The following is a 24,572-nucleotide window of genomic DNA, read 5'->3' on the forward strand; positions in this document are numbered from 1 at the left end:
TATGGAATTTGTACGTTCTCCCTGTGACCGTGTGGGTTTTCTCTGGGTGCTCCTATTTCCTTCCACAGTCAAGCCGCACAGTTTTGTAGGTTAATGGGCTTCGGTTAAATGATATATTGTCCCCAATGTGTAGGATAGTGCTAGTGTACGGGGTGATCTGTGGTTGGTGCGGACTCGATGGGCTGAAGGGCCTGTTTCCTCATTGTATCTCCAAAGTCTAAAGAAAGTGCAATAACGTTGAAAGAGGTTTCCACATGCTTCCAAATTATTATGTAGAGTTTCCTCTAGCTCTTTGCTAAATTTCTTGCTTTTAATCTGGATTGTAAGACGATTCATTCTCTATCCTTCAATTTCCTTCCATGTATCGAGGATGTTGCCAGGACTTGAGGGCCTGAGCTATCGAGAGGTTGGGCAGGCTAGGAATTCATTCCGTGGAACGCAGGAGGGTGAGAGGTGATCTTAGAGGTGTACAAAATCATGAGGAGAGTTGTCAGGGTGTATGCACAGTCATTTACCCAGAGTATGGGAATCAAAAACCAGAGGACATTGGTTTAAGATGAGAGGGGAAGGATTTAATAGGAACCCGAGAGGTAGCTTTTTCCACACGGGCAGTAGTGGGTATATGGAAAGAGCTGCCAGTGGAGGTAGTTGAGGCAGGTAGAATAACAACATTTACAAGACATTTGGAGATGTACGTGGATAGGAAAGGGTTAGATCAGCAAATGGGACAAGCTCAGAAAGGGTATCTTGGTTGGCATGGACGAGTTGGGCCGAAGGGCCTGTTTTTGTGTGATATAACTCTATCCTGCCTCATTACACAATATTTTGCCTTGTCAGTTGAATCCTGCCACAAACAGTAAATCATTCCTTTTTAACGTCTTTATATTTCCTTCCTTGTTAATCAGTGTTGCATCACATTGAAATGACATTGTCCTTACAAAAGTATAAAGCCCAAACTACACAAACTGTTCACTTTTATAAGCTTTAACATAAATTCATTGTAACTGCCTGGCATTTATATTCCAAGCATCTTGTGATTATTTTATTTATTGGTGTTTTTCATGACCTGCCTCATGAGTTGATACTTTTTTTTGTTGTTGAAGGACATCTGAAATACTTTAATAACGCTGTTTCATCAAGAAGCATTGGTGTTTGCAGGACAATTAGTTATAGAGAAGGCTGATTTTTGGAGGCACAGTTAAGGTGCTAATTTGGGAGATGGCTGATTTTTGGAGCCATTTGGTAGGAACTTGCAGAAGTCAATCGGGAGAATGTGTTTGCAGGTAAAGCGACCACTGGAATGTGTGAGACTATCAAAAGTGAGATAATGAGAGTATCTGGACAGCATGTTTGAGTGAAGGGCAAGGTTATTTAAGTTTAAGGACTCTTTAGACACAAAATGCTGGAGTAACTCAGCAGGACAGGCAGCATCTCTGGATAGAAGGAATGGGTGATGTTTTGGGTCGAGACCCTTCTTCAGACTTAGACCATCTTCTACCTTAAGGACTCCTTGTTGACAAGAAATGTAGAAGTTTTGGTCATGAAAAAGAACGGGGCATGCATCAGATTTAGGCAATCGAGATCAAGTATATCCCTCTACATAAGAAGTGTAGGAGCACACTTTAAGAAAGCTATCACAAGGCCAAAATAAAGAACAGTGGGCCGCGCAGTGGCGCATCGGTGGAGTTGCTACCTTACAGCGCCAGAGACTTGGGTTTGATCCTGACTACGGGTGCTGTCTGTACGAAGTTTGTATGTTCTCCCTGTGACCCCATGAGTTTTCCCTGGTGCTCTGGTTTCCTCCCACACTCAAAATGTGCAGGTTTGTAGGTTAATTGTCCCAAGTGTGTAGGATAGAATTAGCGTATGGGTGATTGCTGGTCAGTGCAGACTTGGTGGGCCAAAGGGCCTGTTTCCATGCTGTATCTCTAAACTAAATGAAGTTGAGCTGGCAGGCAAGATAGAGGAATCTCCCAAGAGATTCTACAGCTATATTCAAAGTAAAAGGATCGCTAGGGATACAATAGGTCCACTTAAAAATCAGCATGGCTGTCTTTGTGTAGAACCACAAGAGATGAAGGAGATTTTAAATGAATAACTCATCCAGTTTTAATTAAGATTATTTAAGCTAAGGAATGAGGAATAGGAGTTGTGATGTCTTGGATCACGCACCAATTATAAAAGAGGATGTACTCTTGGTTTTAAAGTGCATTAAGGTGGATAAATCCTCTGGGTCTGTCCAAGTGCATCCTTGTATCTTATGGAAAGTTAGGGAGGGGATTGCGATGGTCCTTGTAGAGATATTTGCATCAATGTTGAGTGCAAGTGAAGCTCTGGAAAAGTTGGGGGTGGCAACTGTTGTACTGTTCCTTAAGAAGGGAAGTAAGGATCAGCCAGGGAGCCTGACACCTGTGTTGGAGGTAACCCTTCGATCTGGGATCTATCGGGATTTGGATCGGCACAAACTGGGGAACGTCAGCATGGCTTTACGAGTGGAAAATTGTTTCTCACATCTGAGTTTGTTGAAATCAGCAAGTGGATTGACGAGGGAAGGGCAGTGGATGATGTCTATGTGGACTTTTGCAAGACCATTGACAGGATCCGACATGGTAGGGTATCATGAAAGAATAGATGTCATGGAATCGAGGGAGAGCTAGCCAATTGGATTCAAAATCGGCTTGGAAGAAAGAATCAAGAGGTAGTTTTTCTAATTGGAGGCCTTTGACCAGCGGAGGCTGCAGGGGTTCAGTGCTGGGTCTACTGCTGATTTTTGTAGATGGTAATGATTTGGATGTCAATGTAGTTAACATTATTTGTAAATTTGCAGGTGACACCAACATTGTTGGTAGGAGGAACAGAGAGGAAAGATATCTAAGTTTATAATAGGATCTAGATTAATTGGTAAGGTACAGTTGTACAAGTCATTAGTGAGATCACATTTGGGGTACTGTGTACAGTTCGGTTCACCCAGCTGGAGGAAGGGTGCCATTAATTAGGGTTAAGGTGCAGAAGAGATTCTTGCATGTTATATGGGCTTGTTATGGGGAGAGGTTGGATAGACTGGAACCTTTTCCTTTGGAGCATAGGAGGCTGAGGGGTGACTTTATTGAGGTGTACAAGATCATGGGGGGCAGGGATGAAGTGAATGCTCAAGTCTTTTCGTAGGGTCGGGGGTTCTAAAACTCATGGGCATAAGCTTAAGGTCAGAGGGGAGATAATTAAGTGAGACCTTGGGGGCAACTTTTTCACAAAGTATTCTTTATCTGGAATAAGTTGCAAGACGAAGCTATGGAAGAGGATACAATTACGACTTTTACAAGATGTTTTGACAGATATAGGAAGGGTTTAGTGGGCAAGGACCAAATGCAGGCAGATGGGACAAGCCCAATATGCCAACTTGGTTGGCATGAACAAGGTGGGTTGAAGGGTCTGTTTCCAATGATCTCAAGCTCCACGACTGTGTGACAAACATTCTTCACACGGTCACAATGATGTACTTGTGTCCTCATTCACCTCTGAGGTTACCAAAGCAGTGCTTGCCCTCTGATCTTGTAGTTCACAATGAGTTAAACTAGTAATGCTTCCCTGCTTTTAAGGAGTGCTTGTCATTGATGAATTGGAACTGAATTTTTGAATATTTCTAATTGTTGGGTAGAGAAAGTAGAAAAACACATTTGGAAAGCATTTTGTTCCTAGGCAATAAACTTGCGGGAGAAGGAAAAGCTGATTTTATGATGACTTCTGCAAATAAATAATTATCATTGGCTTTAACTTTTCAAAGCTTGTTACACTAATTAAACATGACACACAAGTAAAATATAATATATTTAACCAATTAGTGGAAAAATGTATCCTGCAGAATGGTTACCGTCATGATTAAAAGAAAAAATGTTGAATAACATCTGTGAAGGAAAAAGACAGTAAATGCTTCAGACTGTGACCCTTTGTCAGTCATGATAAAGTCACGAGTGAGTTATGTCTAGCTGAGCCACAAATGATATAAAGCATATGCTATTCCATGAATTGTCTGGTTTGTGGATTTTTTTTTTTTTTCGGTCTTGTGTAGTTTTCTGTTTGAGAGCAATACTTCTTCCCAGGGTGGTGGGAGAAGAGGAAGAATGGTCCCTATTCCCTGGCCAGTCCTTCTCCTTATCCTCACAACCTTAGCTGGAAATCTGCATTCTCTTCCAATGATCTGTTTGGAAATCTATTTGCATTCTGGTTCAATTTTCATTCTGGTGCAGGGCTACAATTTTATAACACTTGCCTTTGGTTAAAACTGACTTTCTGCAGTCACATCTAATGGAGAAGTCCTGCAGAGAGCTCTGTCCAATAATATGACAAAGTCTGGGGAGCAACTGCCAGCAGACCACTTGACGATAAGCCCTGATATATTTGTTTACTTGTTTGGGCTGTGATTCGTTTGCCCTAGCCCATCTAAGGCAACTGTGTTTAAGCAGGAACTGCAGATGCTGGAAAATCTAAGGTACACAAAAATGCTGGAGAAACTCAGCGGGTGCAGCAGCATCTATGGAGCGAAGGAAATAGGCAAAGTTTCGGGCCAAAACGTTGCCTATTTCCTTCGCTCCATGGATGCTGCTGCACCCGCTGAGTTTCTCCAGCATTTTTGTGTACCTAAGGCAACTGTCACTGCCTTTCACTTCAGCAAGTGTCGCCAGAAGGTGAAGTGCTCCTCCATCCCCTTCAAGTCTTGGATTAGCACTCTGCTGATATCCTCAAGGGCAGCTCCCTGGTAGGCACGGGCAAGGTCATCTGCATATGCAAACTTCCTGGATGAGGTAGGGTCAGAATGCACAGCCGGAGAAACGGCTTGGTCAACCCCATTAGTTTCTCTGATGTAGTAGGTTTATCCATCCAGACTGTGACGGGTACATTTACACTGAACTCACCCCCACACCCCTCCACACCCCCGTACTGCCCCTTCAGTGATTTAAGCTACAAACCTGCAAGTCTTTGTGATGTGGGAAAAAACTGGACAACCTGTAGAAAGGGGAACATGCAAACTCTCTAAATAGAAACAAAGAACTGCAGATACTGGTTTATTCCAAAGATAGAGACTCGGTGCTGGAGTAACTCAGCGGACCAGGCAGCATGTCTGGAGGAACAACATCGGTGATGTTTCCGGTTGGAATCCCTCTTCAGACTGAAATTAGGGGGCGGGGGTTGGTCAGAATTGGGTCCGGATTAAACCTGGGTCTCGAGTCTAGTGAGGCAGCAACTCTATCGACTGCATGACTGAGCTGTCCGGATTACATTTAAGTTCTCTTCCAATATAATGACTCTGTTCTTGTCCTGATGGGAGCAGTTGTAGTCAACCTGAACTGTTTTTATTTGCAGTGAAGCTTCCACAAGGGTGGTACACTGGAGCGGTGGTAGATTTGCTGCCTTACAGCGCCAGAGACCCCGGTTCGATCTTGACTACGGATGCTGTCTGTACAGAGTTTGTATGTTTCCCCCGGGTGCTCCAGTTTCCTCCCACACTCCAAAGACGTACAGGTTTGTAGGTATATTTGGCTTCTGTAAATTGTAAATTGTCCCCAGTGTGTAGGAAGGGCCCGTTTCCTCGCCGTATCTCCAAATTAAAATGCCTGTCGATGTTAATCTGATGGCTTTTGTTCCCTCAGTAGCTGCAATGAATCTACTCCGCTTATCATCTAACTCTCTCTACTATTCACAAATGGTTTACGTTGGCTGTGACTGCCTCGGTTGACTGTCCCTTCTCATTGTGTAATTAATACCAGTCTGTGAGCAAATGAGGGAGAAAAATGGGTGAAATCCTTCACTGGAACCTGTCACTGTGTAAACCCAGCATTTTGTATCTGAATTCCAGCCTGCACGGGGATTTTCCCATTTTTTTCCACTTTATTTTGCCAGCTTTCAATGGCTTAAACATCTGTGTGGAAACTTTCCGCCTTTGATCACCAGCCAGCACTGTTTCTTTCCCCCTTGCTCCTAAATTGTATCAGATGAATGTATTGGGAACGGGGAAGCAACGTGTGCACTCCGGAATCACCGGTGCTTTGTAGGGGTCAACGACCACGCCAAAGCAGTGACTAAAGGGGACCCTTCTGATTGCACACTTTGGGCCAAGAGGTGGAAGAGTTTTACTCGAGAGATATTTATTATCATTCGTGAGCAGCGCCCAAGAACATCACCAGGAGTAGGCCACTGCCTGCCATTCAATACGATTCGGGCTGTTCTGCCATTGGCCTCATCGCCCCTCCTGTGCTAGTTCCCTCTCGTCCTCGATTCCCTGAGAGAGTTGTAGAGAATGGAAGCAGGCTCTTCGGCCTGCCATGACTTTGCCAAACAACATCATGCCTATATTAACTCTTCTTGCCTGCAATACTTTGTTTCTCTCTGTGCCTTCCTCATTCAAGTACCTGCCCAGATGCATCCTGCGAGACTCCAGGAAAAGAGGGCCTAGCCTCAGAATAAAAGAATGTACCTTTAGAAAGGAGATGAGAAGGCATTTCTTTAGTCAAAGGGTGGTGAATCTGTGGAATTAATTGGAGGCCAAGTCATTGGGTATTTTTAAGGCAGCGTTTGACTGATTCCTGAATAGTAAGGGTGTCGGGGATTATGGGGAGAAGGCAGGAGAATGGGGTTGAGAGGGAACGACTTGATGGGCTGAATGGCCTAATTCTGCTCCTAGAACTTATGAACTTAAAGCTTGTTACACTTCCTGCCTCCACCACCATCTCTAGCAGCTCATTCCTAATACCAGCTATTGCGAGTGGATAGAGAATAACCCTCAAATCCCCCTTAAACCCCTCTCTCTCTTAGTTTATACTAATGCTCTATAGTTTTCATCACTGTGGGAAACCTATTCTGATTATCTAACCAGAGCTGTAAAGCCACAAGCTCTTTGGCCCAACTTGTCTCTGCTATCCAAGCTAGTATCTCTTGCCTGTGGCTGGCCCAAATCAACCAAACCTTTCCTATCCATGTACCTAAACATATTTTAAAGGCCATAATTGTACCCGGCCCTATGACTTTCTCTGGCAGCTTTTCCACGTGCATGCCACCCTCTGTGGGGGGAAAAAAGTTGTCCACTGGTCTCTCTTTAAATCTTGCCCCTCTCACCTTAAACCTCTGCCCTCTATTTTTTACGATGCCTCTCATAATTTTATAAACCTCTATCATGTCATCTCTCGGCATCCTATACTCCAGGGAAAACAGACCTGGAATAATCTTTCTTAATCCTTCAATCCTGACAACATCCTTGCAAATCTTTCCTCACCTTCTGGCTTCATCACATATTTCCTGATGCATAGCAACTAGAACTGCATGCAAAGCTTCAAGTGTGGCTTAAACAAAATATTAGTACAACTGTTACATAATGTTCCAAATATTGTACTGGGGCTAATGAAGGCACTCATGCCATATGCCTTCACCACCCTGTCTATCTGTCACGATTTTGGGGAACTATGTACTTGTACCTTAACATCTCTCCGGTCAGCAACACTCCCCAAGATTTTACCATTAACCGTGTACATGTTGTTCTGGTTTGACATCCAATTTTCCCAGTTGTTCTTCAGACTTTAGAGATTCATCACAGAAGCAGACCCTTCGGCCCACTGAGTCTGTGCTGACTAGCGATCAGCCCATATGCTAGCACTATCCTACACATTAGAAACAATTTACAATTTATACCAAAGCCAATTAACCTACAAATCTGTACATCTTTGGAATGGAGGAGGAAACCGGAGCACCCGGAGAAAACTCACACAGTCATCGGGAGACCATCCAAACAGACAAACGCTCATAGTCAGGATCAAACCTGGGTCTCAGGAGCAGTAATACAGCAACTCGACCACTGTGCTGCCCATGATCTATATCCTGGTCTAATCCTAGTCGATCTGCTTCACTGCTCAACATGCCAATAACTTTGGCGTCATCTGCAAATTTACTAATCATGCCATCTGCAATCATATCCAAAATTATTAATGTATGACAAACAACAGAGGACCAAGCACTGGCCCTTGAAGAAGTGTGGAAGAAATTAATTTAGAGGGAAATAAAAGGAAAAAGGAAAAATTACAAACTTCGCAGGTTTGCTTCAAGAAACTTTATTGCATGATATCATGGAAAGATGGCGGCAGAAAACTGCTCACCAGTTCTCTGACTTCACAGCCGAATTAGCTGACAGTTATATTGTGCAGTAAACAACTTTTTTGTTAGATATCGCTATACAAAAATATAGTATCTACTACATAGGTACCAATTATTTCATTAGTCATAACATACTTTTTGCTTATGTTAATCTTATTCAACAACAGATGGTGAATACAAGTCAAACACAATACAAGGGCGTCTTGTCATTATTCTTTCTCACCTTTCAGGTGGCCCAAGCCACCATGCCCTCTCCAAGCCAATCATAAGCCTAGGTACACAAAAATGCTGGAGAAACTCAGCGGGTGCAGCAGCATCTATGGAGCGAAGGAAATAAGCAACGTTTTGGGCTGAAACCCTTCTTCAGCCTCCCATTTGCTGCAACGTATCTACGCTACTAGCGGTAGGGGGTCTACTGTAACCTCTCACAGAAAGGAAAACAAGCTTTGTTATCTCCCCTATTATTTCATGTTTACATTTACCATCCACCCTTCAACACATTCCCAGACAAGAGAGGAAATACGTCTAATCTTACTTTGCCGATTCCCACGAACAACTTCTGCACCTGGTCAACCGAGAGCTTCCAATTGTCACATCCAAAACACCCTTTTGTTACCTTGTTTAATTCCAATCAAAATTGAAGAAGGAAGGATATTAATTTTTCTTCCACAAGAAGGATCTTGACCCAAAACATCACCCATTCCATCACTCCAGAGATGCTGCCTGCCCCGCCCGCTGAGTTACTCCAGCATTTTCTGTCTATCCCTTTGATACACCATTTCCCAATCTGAAAAACAACTCTCCACTAGCACACTCTGTCATCTATCAACCAGCCAATTGTGTAGCCAGTTGACTAGCTTGTCCTGGATCCCATGTATTCTAGTCTGGACTTGCCTACCATGCTGAACTTTGTCAGAGGCCTTGCTAAAATCAATGTTGATAACATCTAATGCTCTGCCCTCGTCAATCCTCTTCAAAGAACACACAGTCAAATGTGTGAGCCTTGCTTGACCATTGACCAACCTTGATTATTACTTGCTTTTTCAAATGCAAAATGAATCTTATCTCAGAATCCCTTCCAGTAACTTACCCACCGCGGATGCAAGGCTCACCAGCGTGTCGTTAAAAATGGCTTATCCATGCTGCCCTTCTTAATAAAGGCACAACTTTAGCTGTTCTCCAGTCTGCTAGTATTTTGTGGATAACAAAGTTACAAAAATCTCTTCCAGAGCACCAGCAATCTTTAGGTAGACACAAAATGATGGAGTATCTCCGTCTGAAGAAGAGACTCGACCCGAAATGTCACCCATTTTATTCTCTCCAGAGATGTTGCCTGTCCCGATGAGATACTCCAGCATTTTGTCTCTACCATCGATTGAAACCAGCATCTGCAATTCTTTCCTACCAGCAATCTTTAGAGATACAGCATGGAAACAGGCCCTTCGGCCCACTGAGTCCACTTTGACCAGCGATCCCCGTACACCAGCACTATCCTACACACTCGGGACAATTTGCAATTTTTTACCAAAGCCAATTAACCTACAAACCTGTACATCTTTGGAATGATGGAGGAAACGCTCGTGGTCACAGGGCCCCACAGGGGGGGGAACGTACAAACTCCATACAGTCACCACCCATGGTCAGGGTCGAACCCAGGCCTCTGGTGCTGTGGCAGCAACTCCACTTTTACGCCAGCGTGCCACCCTTACTTCCCATAACGTCCTCTGATTTAGCTTTCAAAAATCTTATTTCCTCTTTAAATACTACCAATGAACCTCCATAACCCTTGGAACGAGTGGTGACTTAATTCCGAGATCCGACAACCTCTACAGGAAGTTCCTGCAGAGAGATATTAAGAAACTATCTATGCACTGTTGTTAGTTCCTCAACGTAAACCCGTGCAATGGAAAATACTGCCCAAAGAGTTTAATAGAATGTAGTGGAGTATAAAGTTAATTTAAAAAATTGTGCACTGCAGAAGACACAATAAAAAAAATCCCCAAAGTTGATGGTAGACGACCTGGTTTGGAGATGCTATTCATTGGGAGCAGAATGATTCGATTTGAAGCAATGTGCTTGTGGCTTGTTTCACGATAAAACATTTTCTTTCCTCCTGCAAGTGACTCAGAGCCATGTGGCCCTCTGCTTTTCTGTGGAGATTCAATTCTAATCCCTTCTTGGTAAATTTTTGTGGCATGGATTTCTGCTGGAGAAGCCTGGAACTGGATTACTCTTCAGAATCAACGAGACCGTGAAAGCCAGCATGACATTTTAAAACAACAAACTCAGACATTGGATTTCCCTTACTGTGTCATTTTTGTTATCATAATGACTCCACACCTGAAGATGAAGTTATTAATACTGACATCTAGGGTTTTTATATTTATGCATAGACCAACAAGGTCTGAATCATAGTTTGGAGTTCTAATGTTGTGATCGTGTCATTTGAGGCTAACGTTCTGTGCAGGAGAATCTTAGTGGGTCAGGGCAGTATCTCTGGAGAAGGGTTCAGCTCTGAAACGTCGCCTGTTCCTCTTCTCCAGGGATGCTGGCTGGCCCGCTGAGTTACTCTAGCACTTTGTGTCAGTTTAGTTTACAGTTTAGTTTATAGTGCGCAGAAACAGGCCCTTTGGCCCATCGAGTCCGCGCTGCCAGCGTCCCCCACACACTAGCACTATGCTACATACTAGGGACAATTTACAATTCTGAACAAAACCAATTAAGTTTCAAACCTGTATGGCTTTGAAATGGTGGTGAAAACCCATGGGGAGAACGTACAAACTGTGTGTAGGCAGCACCCATAGTCAGGAACGAACCGGGGTCTCTGATACTGTAATGCAACAGCTCCACCGCTGTGCCACCATGCCGCCTCTGTCTCAATTATAAACCAGCTTCTGCAGTTCCTTCCTACAGATTTAACCTTCTGTGTACCCTGGTGATATAACACTGACATCCTGAAAGATGAGACGGACAACCCACGAGACTGCACATGCTGGCATCTTGGTCATCAAGCCCCAAGGAGAAATCTAGGTTCGGCAGCATCTGTGGAGGGACAGACATTGTTTCGGATCAGGAGCCGCCTTCAAGATCTTTTTGAGACAATATTCCCTGCTTTCTCTTTATATATGAGAAATTTGGAGAAGGGTGTGAGGGAGAACAGGGATCAGTTTTTAAATCAAAGTGAGGATGTAAAATTAATTAATAATAATAATAATTTAATTCAATCATAAATCTATATCTTATTAAGTTCACGATTTTCCAAAAAAGTGAGTAATCAAATTTTGTAACAATGTTTCAGTTTTAGAAAATATTTATAGGCAGTCTGCATTTTTGAGGTGGTTCTGGAAGTTAATGTTGGAATAAACCACAAAGTGCTGGAGGAACCCGGTGGGTCAGGCAGCATCTATGAAAGGTCGTCAACTGTGAAATTTTGTATTCCCACAGGATAAGTTCATAAATTCAAGGATATATTTAATTCCAGTTTGAAGGATGATTCCAACCTGAAACGTCGCCTGTCCATTCCCTCCACAGATGCCTGAAGTGCTGACTTCCTCCAGCGCTTTGTGTTTTGCTCAAGACTCCAGTATCTGCAGTTCCTTGTGCCTCCAGCTGATGTATGAGATTTGGTTTTGCTCGTCTTCAACTTTCTTCAAGTAATAGTTTAAAGTGTTCACGGGACTGTGGTTCCGAAGGGAAACTTGCATCAAAACACACTCTTGCCTTCCACACTTTGTTTGTTATTTTTTGACAGCTGCACAGGAAATTCTAGACATTGTTCTCCAGGAAATCTAGAACACTGTTAGTCTTTCACTCTGCAACTCTCAGTGCTCATTTACAATAGTGCTCCATCCCGTTGACTTGCTGAACAATTTCTCTGCACTGCTCTCCACCTTCAGCCAAGAAGGCTCAGTAATCTTATGATCTTAATCAAGCCAAGTTGTTTCTGTGGCTGGGCTTGAACAGCGTGCCATGGTGCCTGTGTAAAACTTTCCATTTTCCTGCTGGCCCAGCCACATGTCCTCCATCTGTTCACTTCACAATGTCATGAATGTGATCTTGTGCTTAAAGTAGGGTTTCAGAGTTTTTGGATACAGCTTCTCATGACTAAGAAGGCTGGAGCTTTCAATGTTGGCCTTGGCAGTGACACCCACATCCTGTATGATAAATTCATACTACCAACCTGCAGCACAGCAAACTGGAGTTAGTGTGCTATAGTCAGCACATGATCATTCATTGCTTTCAAAATCCTCCCTTCCCTGTCTCCCCTGTGTAGCTGTCTCTCACACTGCCCGTCTCAATGCACTCCGTCATCTTGAGGCTGCAGAGGTGATTATTGCAAATGCTCTTTGAATTAGAATGAATTTTAATTGTGATACTATTGTAATTGTAATTAATTTAGATATTGGCAGCTTGCATTTTATGGAAATTACTATTTTTTTTGTTTCAACTGCTCTGAGAGCAGCATAATTTACCATCTAAACTTTTGTACTTTCACAGACTTGTACCGCCTGATACAGAGTTAATGAGTTCGAATTGGTTATCTTTGGACATAATCTTGTACGTAAGACACAAAATGCTGAAGTAATTGAGCAGGTCAGGCAGCGCCTCTGGAGAATGTGGATAACTAACGTCTTGGGTTGAGACGTGACCCAAAATGTCAGCTGTCCATGTTCTTCATAGATTCTGCCTGACCTGCGGAGTTACTCCAGCACTTTGTGTCCTTTGTGTATTAATCGGCATTTGCATTACCTTGTTTCTACATTGTAAATAAGATAAATGGGCGAGAAGTTGTGTAAAAGAAGACATTTTTTTTGGCTCATTTCCTAGGTGAATTCATATCATTACTGATAAGGTGGCAGTAATCCATCTCTGTCACCATGTATTTGTATCAAGAACAAAACATATAACTTACAAATGTAACCCCCCCCCCCCTTTTTTTAATGAAAGGAGGAAGGGCGCGAACAGAAACTGCGATATACAGTACGTAGGCAAATGGGACGAGCTTGGTCTGCATGGACAAGTTATGTAAACTACATAAACAGCTGAGAAAATTACAGAAACTATCATTAAGCAATTGCAAACAGGGCACTAAGAAAACAATAATAGTATCATGCAGACATTAAATGGGTTTATTTATGAAAGATAAATAATATTTGGCAAGTCTGCTACTTGATTGCAACTTGTAGAGTAGATGAAGGGAAATCAGTTAACCTGGTATATTTGGACCTTCAGAAACCGTTTAATGTGCCACACTAGAAATTATTAGCGAACATTAGGACAGAAATGTGTTGTGCGTTCGTCACCGTGCTCGTCGGAAACCAGCTCCACTGTGTCGCTAATGTTTTCAATGATGATGATGATTGAAGGCAATACGTTGTTGTGAGCGAAGATTATTCAAGGACAAAAAACAGAATGTGACAAAATGGTTCATTTTCAGGTTGGGAGTCTGAAAATCCCAACCTGAAAATGGTGACAAGTGGGATAATATGAGGATCGTTTGACGGTGACTAATTGATCACAATCGATGTCAACGATTTGGATGAGTGGACCAACTGTGATATATCTATGATACTAACCTGGGTGAGAATGTGTGTTGTGAGGAGGAGGAGGCAGAGAAGATTCAGGATATAAATGGTCCAAATGAATGATCAAGGACATGGTAAATGGAAAATGACACTTGAAGTTTGGTTTTAAGAATTGATAAATATTTTATTTTAATAGGGAAATATAAAGGTGGTGATATTTGCAGGATCTGAGTATCTTTGTGCACGGATTGCAGAAAGTAAACATAAGAGATGGCAAAGGTAAATAGTCTGAAGAAGGATCCTGACATGAAAGGTCTAAAGACCTAAAGAGAGTGGAGAGGATGTTTCCAGTAGTGGGAGAGTATAGGGCCAGAGGGAGCAGACTCATAGTAAAAGAACCTTTAGAAAGGAGATGAGGAAGAATGTCTTTAGCCAGAGGTTGGTGAATCTGCGGAATTCATTGCCACAGAGGGCGGTGAAGGGTATTTGGGTAATTTTGAAGCAGAGATTGATAGTTCTTGATTAAAATGTGTTAAAGGTTATGGGGAGAAGGCAGGAGAATGGGATTGAAAGGGAAAAGTAGATTTTGCAGGATCTGTTCTACATTAACGATTTAGATGAGGGAATTAAATGTAACATCTCTAAGTTTGCAGATGACACAAAGCTGGGTGGCAGTGTGAGCTGCGAGGAGGATGCTATGAGGTTGCAGGGTGACTTGGATAGTTTGGGTGAGTGGGCAGAAGCATGGCAGATGCAGTATAATGTGGATAAACGTGAGGTTATCCACTTTTGGAGGAAAGAACAGGAAGGCAGATTATTATCTGTGGTGTTTGATCAGGGGAAGGGGAGGTGCAACGAGACCTGGGTGTGCTTGTACATCAGTCACTGAAAGTAAGCTTGTAGAGGTAGAGCAGGCAGTGAAGAAAGCCAATGGCATGTTGACCTTCATTGCAAGAGGATTTGAGTTTAGGAGGTCCTACTGCAGTTGTACAGGGCCAAAGTGAGACCGCACCTGGAGTTTTGTGTGTAATTTTGGTCTCCTGATTTGAGGAAGGACATTATTGCTATTGAGGGAGTGCAGCATTGGTTCACCAGGTTAATTCCCAGGATGACGGGACTGATGTATGATGAAAGAATGGGTCGACTAGGCTTGTATTTGCTGAAATTTGGAAGGATGAGAGGAGATCTTATAGACACATATAACATTCTTGGAAGATTGGACAGGGTAGATGCAGGAAAAATGTTATTGATGTTGGGGGAGTCCAGAACCAGGAGTCACAGTTTAAGAATAAAGGATTAGGCCATTTGGGACTGAGATGAGGAAAACCTCCTTCACCCAGAGAGTTGTGCATCTGTGGAATTCTTTGCCACAGAAGGCAGTGGAGGCCAATTCACTGGATGTTTTCAAGTGAGAGTTAGATTTAGCTCTTCGGGTCAAGGCAGGGGTCGGCAACCTACGGCCCCCGGGCTGAATGCGGCCCGTAACCCAATATCATCCGGCCCGCAGGCGTATTTTTTTGTTTACAATTGTGGAGCCACCGAGCCAGTGCGGGGCTGAGTGCCCAAGAGGGACCGGAGCGGCGAGCTCTGGCTGTACCGCATCCTGCGCAAAGCCGCCGGCACGGCCGCGCACCTTCTGTGTCTGAGTTTCACTGTCGAGATTGGGGTTGCCAATAGGCCGGGGACGAGTGAGCATGAGTATTTGAGCTACCGCCTTCAGGACAGAGCTAAGGCAATGGTCCGTAGGTACTCCATGTTCGTGAGCGGCCGTAACTAGGGGCCAATGCATCCTCGAAGGGGCGGGATCTATGTGAACACGTGATTTGATGCCTGCCATCCAGGGCGGGATCTATGTGAACACGTGGTAGATGTGGCCCGCCATCCGCTCACAGACATGCACCCGGCCCCTATGCAGAACAAGGTTGCTGACTCCTGGGCTAGGGGAATCAAGGGATATGGGGAAAAAGCTGTAATGGGGTATTGATTTTGGATGATCAGCCATGATCACATTGAATGGCTCAAAGGGCCGAATGGCCTACTCTTGCACCTATTTTCTATGTTTCTAGATCAGCCATGATCAAATAGCAGAGCAAATAGGTCGAATGGCCGATTTCCACTTTTGTCTTATCAAAGTCACCCATCTACGTTCTCCAGAGACTGACCCACTGGATTACTCCAGCACTTTAAGGCATATGGTGTATGCAGGCCTTTCTGGGTCAGAACATTCAAGAACAATATAAGAGATAAATTACTTCAATTATATTAGGACCTGGTGTGATCAGACCTGAAAAATATGTGCAGATAGAAACATAGAAACATAGAAACATAGAAATTAGGTGCAGGAGTAGGCCATTCGGCCCTTCGAGCCTGCACCGCCATTCAATATGATCATGGCTGATCATCCAACTCAGTATCCCGTACCTGCCTTCTCTCCATACCCTCTGATCCCCTTAGCCACAAGGGCCACATCTAACTCCCTCTTAAATATAGCCAATGAACTGGCCTCGACTACCCTCTGTGGCAGGGAGTTCCAGAGATTCACCACTCTCTGTGTGAAAAAAGTTCTTCTCATCTCGGTTTTAAAGGATTTCCCCCTTATCCTTAAGCTGTGACCCCTTGTCCTGGACTTCCCCAACATCGGGAGCAATCTTCCTGCATCTAGCCTGTCCAACCCCTTAAGAATTTTGTAAGTTTCTATAAGATCCCCTCTCAATCTCCTAAATTCTAGAGAGTATAAACCAAGTCTATCCAGCCTTTCTTCATAAGACAGTCCTGACATCCCAGGAATCAGTCTGGTGAACCTTCTCTGCACTCCCTCTATGGCAATAATGTCCTTCCTCAGATTTGGAGACCAAAACTGTACGCAATACTCCAGGTGTGGTCTCACCAAGACCCTGTACAACTGCAGTAGAACGTCCCTGCTCCTATACTCAAATCCTTTTGCTATGAAAGCTAACATACCATTCGCTTTCTTCACTGCCTGCTGCACCTGCATGCCCACTTTCAATGACTGGTGTACCATGACACCCAGGTCTCGCTGCATCTCCCCTTTTCCTAGTCGGCCACCATTTGGTGCCCTTATCTGAAGATGGATATGTTTGTAACAGAAGGAGTGCAGCACAGGCTTATCCTGCAAGGAGAGTTTAAGAAGAATGCGCCTATACTAAAATTTAGAAGAATCAGAGGTGTAATACAGTCTTGCAGCACAAAACAGGCCCTTTGACCCAACTTGCCCAGGCTGGCCAAGGTGTATCCAAGTTAGTCCCATTTGGTCTGTATCTAAACATTTAAAAATATTTTTAGCTGACAGGGGAATTGAGAGAATTGGAGTTGATACAGGAAAGTAACTCCAAACTAAAGATGATCCATTATTTTATTAATTGAAGGGACTGAATGGACTTCCCCATCCCCTGAATGGACTCTTTGTATTTTTTGAAGAACATTGGGATATCCCAATATTGGGATATTCTACACAAAGTTGTGTAGAAACCGTTGAACTGCAGGCCACTAATTTATGCACAGCAGGCTGCTACAAATACCAGTGAGATAAGTGATGAATAATCTGCTTCGGTGGTTTGGTGGTTGTCTATGGTCTTTGTCTGTTCTTTTGCACTATGTATTGTTGGTGAGATTTGTAATTTGTGATGTGGTATGGACGCACTTTATTACTGTGATCTGTGTTGTTATTAGTGTTAATGTGACTAAAGCAGTGTACCATCATGTACCAAACCCAAATACCACCAACCCTGGTCGTGTGGCAAATAAAGATTCTATCCTCTATCTATCTTTTGGATGCAGGATACATATGGAAATCTCCACTGCTTTGCTCCTGAATAGCATGGAGTATCCTTGTGTCTCCCCAAAACCATCGGATTAAGTTTTCAAAATCTCATCTGAAAAATAGCAAGTTGGGGTTTAGTTTAGAGATAAACTGTACCTCGGCGTATGTGACAATAAACTAAACTTAAAGATACAGTGTGGAAATGGGCCCTTTGTCCGGCTAATTCCAAACTGACCATCGATCACCCATACACTAGTTCTGTGTTTATCCCACATTCACATCCTTCCACATCCTACACACTAGGGCAATTTGCAGAAGCCAATTAACCTGCAAACCACACTCGCTAGAATTTAGAAGATTGAGGGGGGATCTTATAGAAACGTACAAAATTCTTAAGGGGTTGGACAGGCTAGATGCAGGAAGATTGTTCCCGATGTTGGGGAAGTCCAGAACAAGGGGTCACAGTTTAAGGATAAGGGGGAAATCTTTTAGGACCGAGATGAGAAAAACATTTTTCACAGAGAGTGGTGAATCTCTGGAATTCTCTACCACAGAGGTAGTTGAGGCCAGTTCATTGGCCATATTTAAGAGGGAGTTAGACGTGGCCCTTGTGGCTAAAGGGATCAGGGGGTATGGAGAGAAGGCAGGTACAGGATACTGAGTTGGATGATCAGCCATGATCATATTGAATGGCGGTGCAGGCTCGAAGGGCCGAATGGCCAACTCCTGCACCTATTTTCTATGTTTCTATGTCTTTGGTATGTGGGAGGTAACCAGAGCTCTCAGCAAAAGCCCACACGGTGACTGGGAGAATGTACAAACTCCGCACAGACAACACACGTCAGGATTGAATCTGGGTCTCTGGTGGTGTAAGGCAGCAACTCTACCCCTGTGCCACAGTGCAGCACTCCAATACCACGCATCTTTGTGAATCTAGATTATATGCTCCAGACTTTGGAATCTTGGACCTATGACTCCAACTCGGTTAAGTATTTATACCCAGGACAACAGTGGGCACTGATGAACAACATTAATGACTTTAATTTTTTTTTAATTGGATGTGTTGAGGATGAATTTATTAATTTGCTTAGCAGAAAGCAAATTGCTGGAGGAAGTTGGGAGAGAGAGGACGGGATGTTGTGGGGAAAGAAGGGTATGTGTGGGAGTATCTGGGTGAGTAAGGGGACGGGGGGGAGCAAGTTATCTGATATTAGAGGCCCCCTTGATTAAGGGGTATTAATTACAAGGAGCGTTTGGACAGACTTTGATTTGGAAACTGCAGAATGCTGGAGGTTGATAGAAGTATATAAAAGTACACGAGGCATAGATAGGATAGACAGTCTGAACCTTTTTCCAGGATGCAATTAGCTCCCAGACTAGTATGGATAGCCTTAAGGTGAGAGGGGCAAAATTCAAAGGAGATGTGCTGGGCAGGTTTTCACACAAGGGTATGTGTAAATGCAACTATCATTTCTGCCTCCACCACCTCCTGAAGGGATCTGCCAGGGGTGGTGGTGGAGGCAGAAATGATAATTGCATTTAAAAGACTTGAATATACAGGGAATGGAGGGATGTGGATTATGTTCAGGCAGATAAGAGTAGGTATTGGCATCATGTTCAGCCCAGACATTGTGGGCCAAATGGCCTGTTCTTGTGCTGTATTGTTCTATGTTCTAGAGAATTCAATGTTCATGGTGAAGGTAGACCCAACATGCTGTCAGAGTCTGAAGACGGGTCTCAACCCAAAACCTCACCCATTCCTTCTCTTCAGAGATGCTGCCTGTCCTGCTGAGTTACTCTAGCATTTTGTGTCGTCTTCGATTTAAACCAGCATCTTCAGTTCTTTCCTACTCAATGTTCATGCCGTCAGGTTGTCGACTGAGGTGGAATATGAGGTGTTGTTCCTCTAGTTTGTGTTTGGCCTTGCTCTGACAATGGAGGAGGCTGCAGACGAGTGTGGGAGTGGGAAGGGGAATGAAAGGGTTCGCTGCAGATGGCTGTTGGTGGGCAAAACATAGGCTCCACGGTTGTATTGATTGCTTCATTGGTTCTCAGTGGTGCTGTCATGTAATCTTAAACGTAACTCTACATCATTCGGTTATTCCGTTATTATATTTTAATACACAAAAAGACACAGTGCTGGAGTAACTCGGCAGGTCAGGCAGCATCTCTGGAGAACAATCTCTGGCGACACTTTAGGTCGAGACCCTTTTTCAGACTCATGCCCTGCTTGGATTTTGCTTTACAAATTGCTGTTCCAGTTATTGTATTTAGACATTAGAAATACAGCGCAGAAACGGACCCTTCGGCCCATCAAGCCTGTGCTGATCAGTAATCACCCCGTACACTAGCACTACCCTACACATTAGGGACAATTTACGATTTTTACCAAAGCAAACCTGTAGATCTTTAACGTGTGGGAGGAAACCAGAGCACCCAGAGAAAACCCACGTGCTCACAGAGAGAATGTGCAACCTCCCTACAGACAACACCCTTCAGGATTGAACCTGGGTCTCTGCCACTGTAAGGTAGCAGCTCTACCGCTGCACCACTATGCCGCCCCTAATTGTATTTGTTCCTGCTGTATGTATACTGTTTATCCAGTGAGCTTCATATGAACAAGGACTTTCATTGCACCCTAGTGTATATAATCTAATCAGTTAATGCTTTGAAATAATCACTTATTATACTCAATAGCATTAGATATTGTGCTGATCTGAACATTGGAGTAACTTGATTTTCTCGTTGAAAACAGGAAGAGAGTAAATTGCATGAAGTCTAGCCTCCAGCAGTGAGACTTCCTGTAAATGTCACACTTTTAAATAACACACCTTTTTTCTGCAAGTGGCAAGTATCAGATATTACACATCAGGTGTCACCTCCCAATATAGCATATGTTTTAACACTGTGAGAAGTCCCGAGGATATCTGCTAACCATTTAACACCCAACGCTATTCCTCGTGCCTGCTAATATTTCCCAAGAGAAAGATAATGAAACAGTTCCAGGACATTGGCGCAGTACATCGCTGTCCACTTGTGCTAATGATTACAATTATTGTTGCTGGCTGAGAAAATAACTGCTGCTGTTCTTTTTTGTAAGTTTTCTTGACGTTAAAATTAGCAGTCTGAAGTAGGGTCCCGACCCGAAACGTCTCCCATCCACGTTCTCCAGAGATGCTGCCTGACCCGCTGTCGTCTTGTGGGGTAGACATTTATTCTCTAAGCAATTTGAAGGTCAGAGTCTGCTTTTTTAAATTTGGTTCCATTGAAGGACAGAATTTTAAAGTGGAGTCCAGGACTTCACTATCATCATCACCATGTTTGCTTCTTGCAGCAGTGGGTGACTTTAGTCTCATGTGTTTAAGAAGGAACTGCAGATGCTGGAAAATCGAAGGTACACAAAAATGCTAGAGAAACTCAGCGGGTGCAGCAGCATCTATGGAGCGAAGGAAATAGGCAACGTTTCGGGCCAAAACCCTTCTTCAGACTCATTGTTGGACTGGAACAATTCCTGGGCAAGGCACAGTGAGCTGCAATCCAGTGTTTAAGTTTAATCTGTTCTCTCCATCATGTGTGTGTCATATGTGGAGACCATTTAAATTTATTTGTTTTCATTTAGTTTTTATTGTCATGTGGACTGGGCTACAGTGAAATGCTTTTTTTCTTGCATACTATCCAGTCTTTTGGAAAGACTATACATGATTACAAGCAAGCCATCCACAGTGTACAGATACAGGATAAAGGGGATAATGTTTAGCGCAATGATACATTTCAAAGATGAACGGATAATGTTTCAAAGACCTTTCTAACTCCAGTCATTCCTCCTTCTACGCTCTCCCTTCACGTGGAAGATACAAAAGCTTGAAAGCATTCCGAACTTAGAAACTTGTTTTCCTCTGATATCAGGCTTCTGAATGATCCTTCTCCAAGCTAGGGGTACTGTTTGATTTATCTCTACCTCTTTGCAGACATTGGACTTTGTCTCGAGAACTGTTGCACTTCAATGCTGATAACTATATTCTGCCCTCTGTACCTTCCCCTTTGCTCTACCCATTGTACTTGAGCTTGGCTTGATTGAATTTATGTCAGTATTAACAGATAGCATGCAAAACTAAACTTTTCGCTAATTCAGTTTATTGTCATGTGTACCAAGGAATGGCAAAAAAGCTTTTTGTTATCTGCTGTCCAGTTAGTGGAAAGACTATACATGATTACAATCGAGCCGTCCAGTGTACAGATACAGAATAAAGGGAATAATGGTTAGTCCGATTAAAGATACCTCTCCAATGAGGTGGACGGTAACTCAGGACTGCTCTTTAGTTGTTGATAGGATGGCTCATTTGCTTGATGACAGCAGGGAAGAAACTGTCACACTTCTGAACTTCTTGCCTGAGGGGAGAGAGGAGAAGAGGGAGTGAGACTCGTCCTTTATTATGCTGGTGGCCTTGCCGAGGCAGTGTGAGTGTAGATGGAGCAAATGGAAGGGATGTTGGTTTGTGTGATGGTCTGTGGAATTCTCTGCCTCAGAGGGGCAGAGGAGGCCGGTTCTCTGGATACTTTCAAGAGAGAGCTAGATAGGGCTCTTAAAGATAGCGGAGTCAGGGGATATGGGGAGAAGGCAGGAACTGATTGGGGATGATCAGCCATGATCACATTGAATGACGGAGCTGGCTCGAAGGGCCGAATGGTCTCCTCCTGCACCTATTGTCTATTGTCTGGGCTGCGTCCACAATTTTCTGCAATTTCTTGTGGTCTTGGAAGGAGCTGTTCCCAAATCATGCTGTGATGCTGCCTGATAAAATGCTTTCTAAGCGCATTTGTAGAAGTTGGTGAGAGTTGTGGAGGATGTACTGAACTCCCTGAGCCTTCTAAGGAAGTAGAGTCATTGGCGTGCTTTCATGGCCATTGCTGTACCCAGGTACATGTGACAATAATAAACATAAACTGAAATGCTGCTGCCACTTAAAACCCTAGCTGACCTTTGAGCTACTGCCAGGCCACTTTTGTTCCCCTTGAACAGATCGTTCCTATCCCATTCTGCCCATGAGCATCCTGTCTGGCGAATAATTCCTATCCCTTTCTTTTGCAAACTTAGAGCCTGTCCCACGGTACGAGTTCATTCCAAGAGCTCTCCCGAGTTTGCCCTGAATCGAACTCGGAGATTTACGGTAATGACCACTCGTCGGTACTCGGGGGTCTCGTGGACATTTTTCAACGTGTTGAAAAATCTTCACGAGTCTTCCCGTGCTTACCTGCCGTTAGCGAGTCTTCCCGAGTACCTGCCGTTAGAGTTACGAGCAGCTAAGGGACATCCCCGAGCTCCGACATACCCGCTACGTTAATTCTCCGTGCTTACCATGAGTTTGATTTTTTTAAACTCGGGAGAGCTCTTGGAATGAACTCGTACCGTGGGACAGGGCTATTAATGACATTACCTTTTCAGACGGGCTCGCCTTGGTTCACAATCTTACTAAATATTCCGGGCAATTTCTATTAATTGTCTTAACAATGAAAGGTCACTTTAATGACGTAGTATCTACAGGTTTGCTGCATCTCTTCAGGTGACCTTTAAACCCAAAAGGGAGTAAATGGGGACATCAGTACAAGAGTCGACTAATATTTACACAATCCTTTAAACATCAGCCGGGCTTTTCATTGTACCTTTATGATCACAATTTGTACAACTATTCATAAAAGGTAGAGGGTTTTGCTTCATATTAGATCACCTTGAGAGGATGTATGAATCCTATTTTTTGTTTCTTACCAGCACAGCACTTGGATCGCTTGCTTTGATCAATATTGCACCACCTTTGATATGTGTCGAGTTGCCTGGATAGGCAGAGGCACTTTAAATTTTAATGTGCTTGTAAGGGAGTCCTCCGGGCCTCTGCACCAGTGCTTCATCTGTGTAAGGACCAAAGCCCTTCTCAGTGGCTGTTATTCTGACTTTAGTGTCTATTCATTTGACAGTCACCATTACAGTTCGCAAAACGAAAGTGACAGGTATTGAAATTCCAAAACTGTTAGACTCCTTGGAACTTTTAAAATATCTGCCATTGCAAATATCTTTAATTATACTGCGCTGTTAAGACATTGATTTGCAGCGTTCCCTACGCAATTGGACTGCAAATGAATGTTCCAACGAGAAAAGGATGTCAAATCTTGCAGAAAAATTACAATAATCTTTTTTGATGGATGGTTCCTGAGTGCCGCAAGCAATGCTCTTGATGCGTCTGAAGGCTACAAAATTAGTGCAATGTCACCTAAACCTAGAACCCTTCAGTCCTGTCCATTTTAATCTACCACCTCTATGACAATACTCCAGCCCATCACACCATTGTAGCGTGGACATTTAAATTCAAGAAATTAATTAAATAAAAGCTGGATCTGCAAAACAGAAACATAAAACTATTTGATAATTGATTGACTGAAAGATACAGCATGGAAACTGGCCCTTCAGCCCACCGAGTACATACTGACTGTTGATCACCTGTTCGCACCTGTTACCCACTTTTACACCCGCTCCCCGCACATTCAGAGCAATTTACAGAAGCCAATTGACTTGATTTACAAATCTATGGAACGGAAAAAGAAATCTGCTTTTCTTATTACTCTGGCAAATGCGATGGACTTCTATTTACATCCTTATTTCAGGAGCACTTTAGGGCAGACCATGAATGCTAGATTGCTAACGATATCTGAATCTTATGACCAAAAATATTATAAAGTTGAATTTGTATTCCTATCAAATTAGAAAGTTGGGGTGATTTGAATGCGATGTTTAAAATGATGAAAGGATTGATAGGTTAGTTATAGAGAAAAAATTTGGGGGGGGAAATTTATAAACGAGTAACAATTAAAATTGATTGTACTAGAATATAATAAGTCACTCTACTTGACAGATTAAGTCCTGGCTGGTAAATGATGTAAAAACAATGAACTACATTTTTATTTGTAAGAAGAGTAGAATGCATTAATGCTATATTAATTAAAATTTGGCTTGGTAGGATTAGGGTTATTAAAAGATATACGATGTAGCAAAAATAATAAAGGAACTGAGATTTAGGAATAATTATTTTGTTTGTATTCGGAGTGCGGATTTTCCCGAGAACCAATAGTGCAGTTTTGAA

At 43.1% G+C, this 24,572-nt stretch overlaps 1 protein-coding gene across 2 annotated transcripts in view; it reads left to right on the forward strand.

The window, feature by feature from the left end:
- Window positions 1-24,572, forward strand: part of csgalnact1 (chondroitin sulfate N-acetylgalactosaminyltransferase 1) — a 197,173-nt gene that overhangs the window by 88,276 nt on the left and 84,325 nt on the right. The window lies entirely within an intron of this gene.

The sequence above is a fragment of the Amblyraja radiata genome, chromosome 1 (genome assembly GCF_010909765.2).
Source record: "Amblyraja radiata isolate CabotCenter1 chromosome 1, sAmbRad1.1.pri, whole genome shotgun sequence".
In the NCBI taxonomy this organism is placed as follows: Eukaryota; Metazoa; Chordata; class Chondrichthyes; order Rajiformes; family Rajidae; genus Amblyraja; species Amblyraja radiata.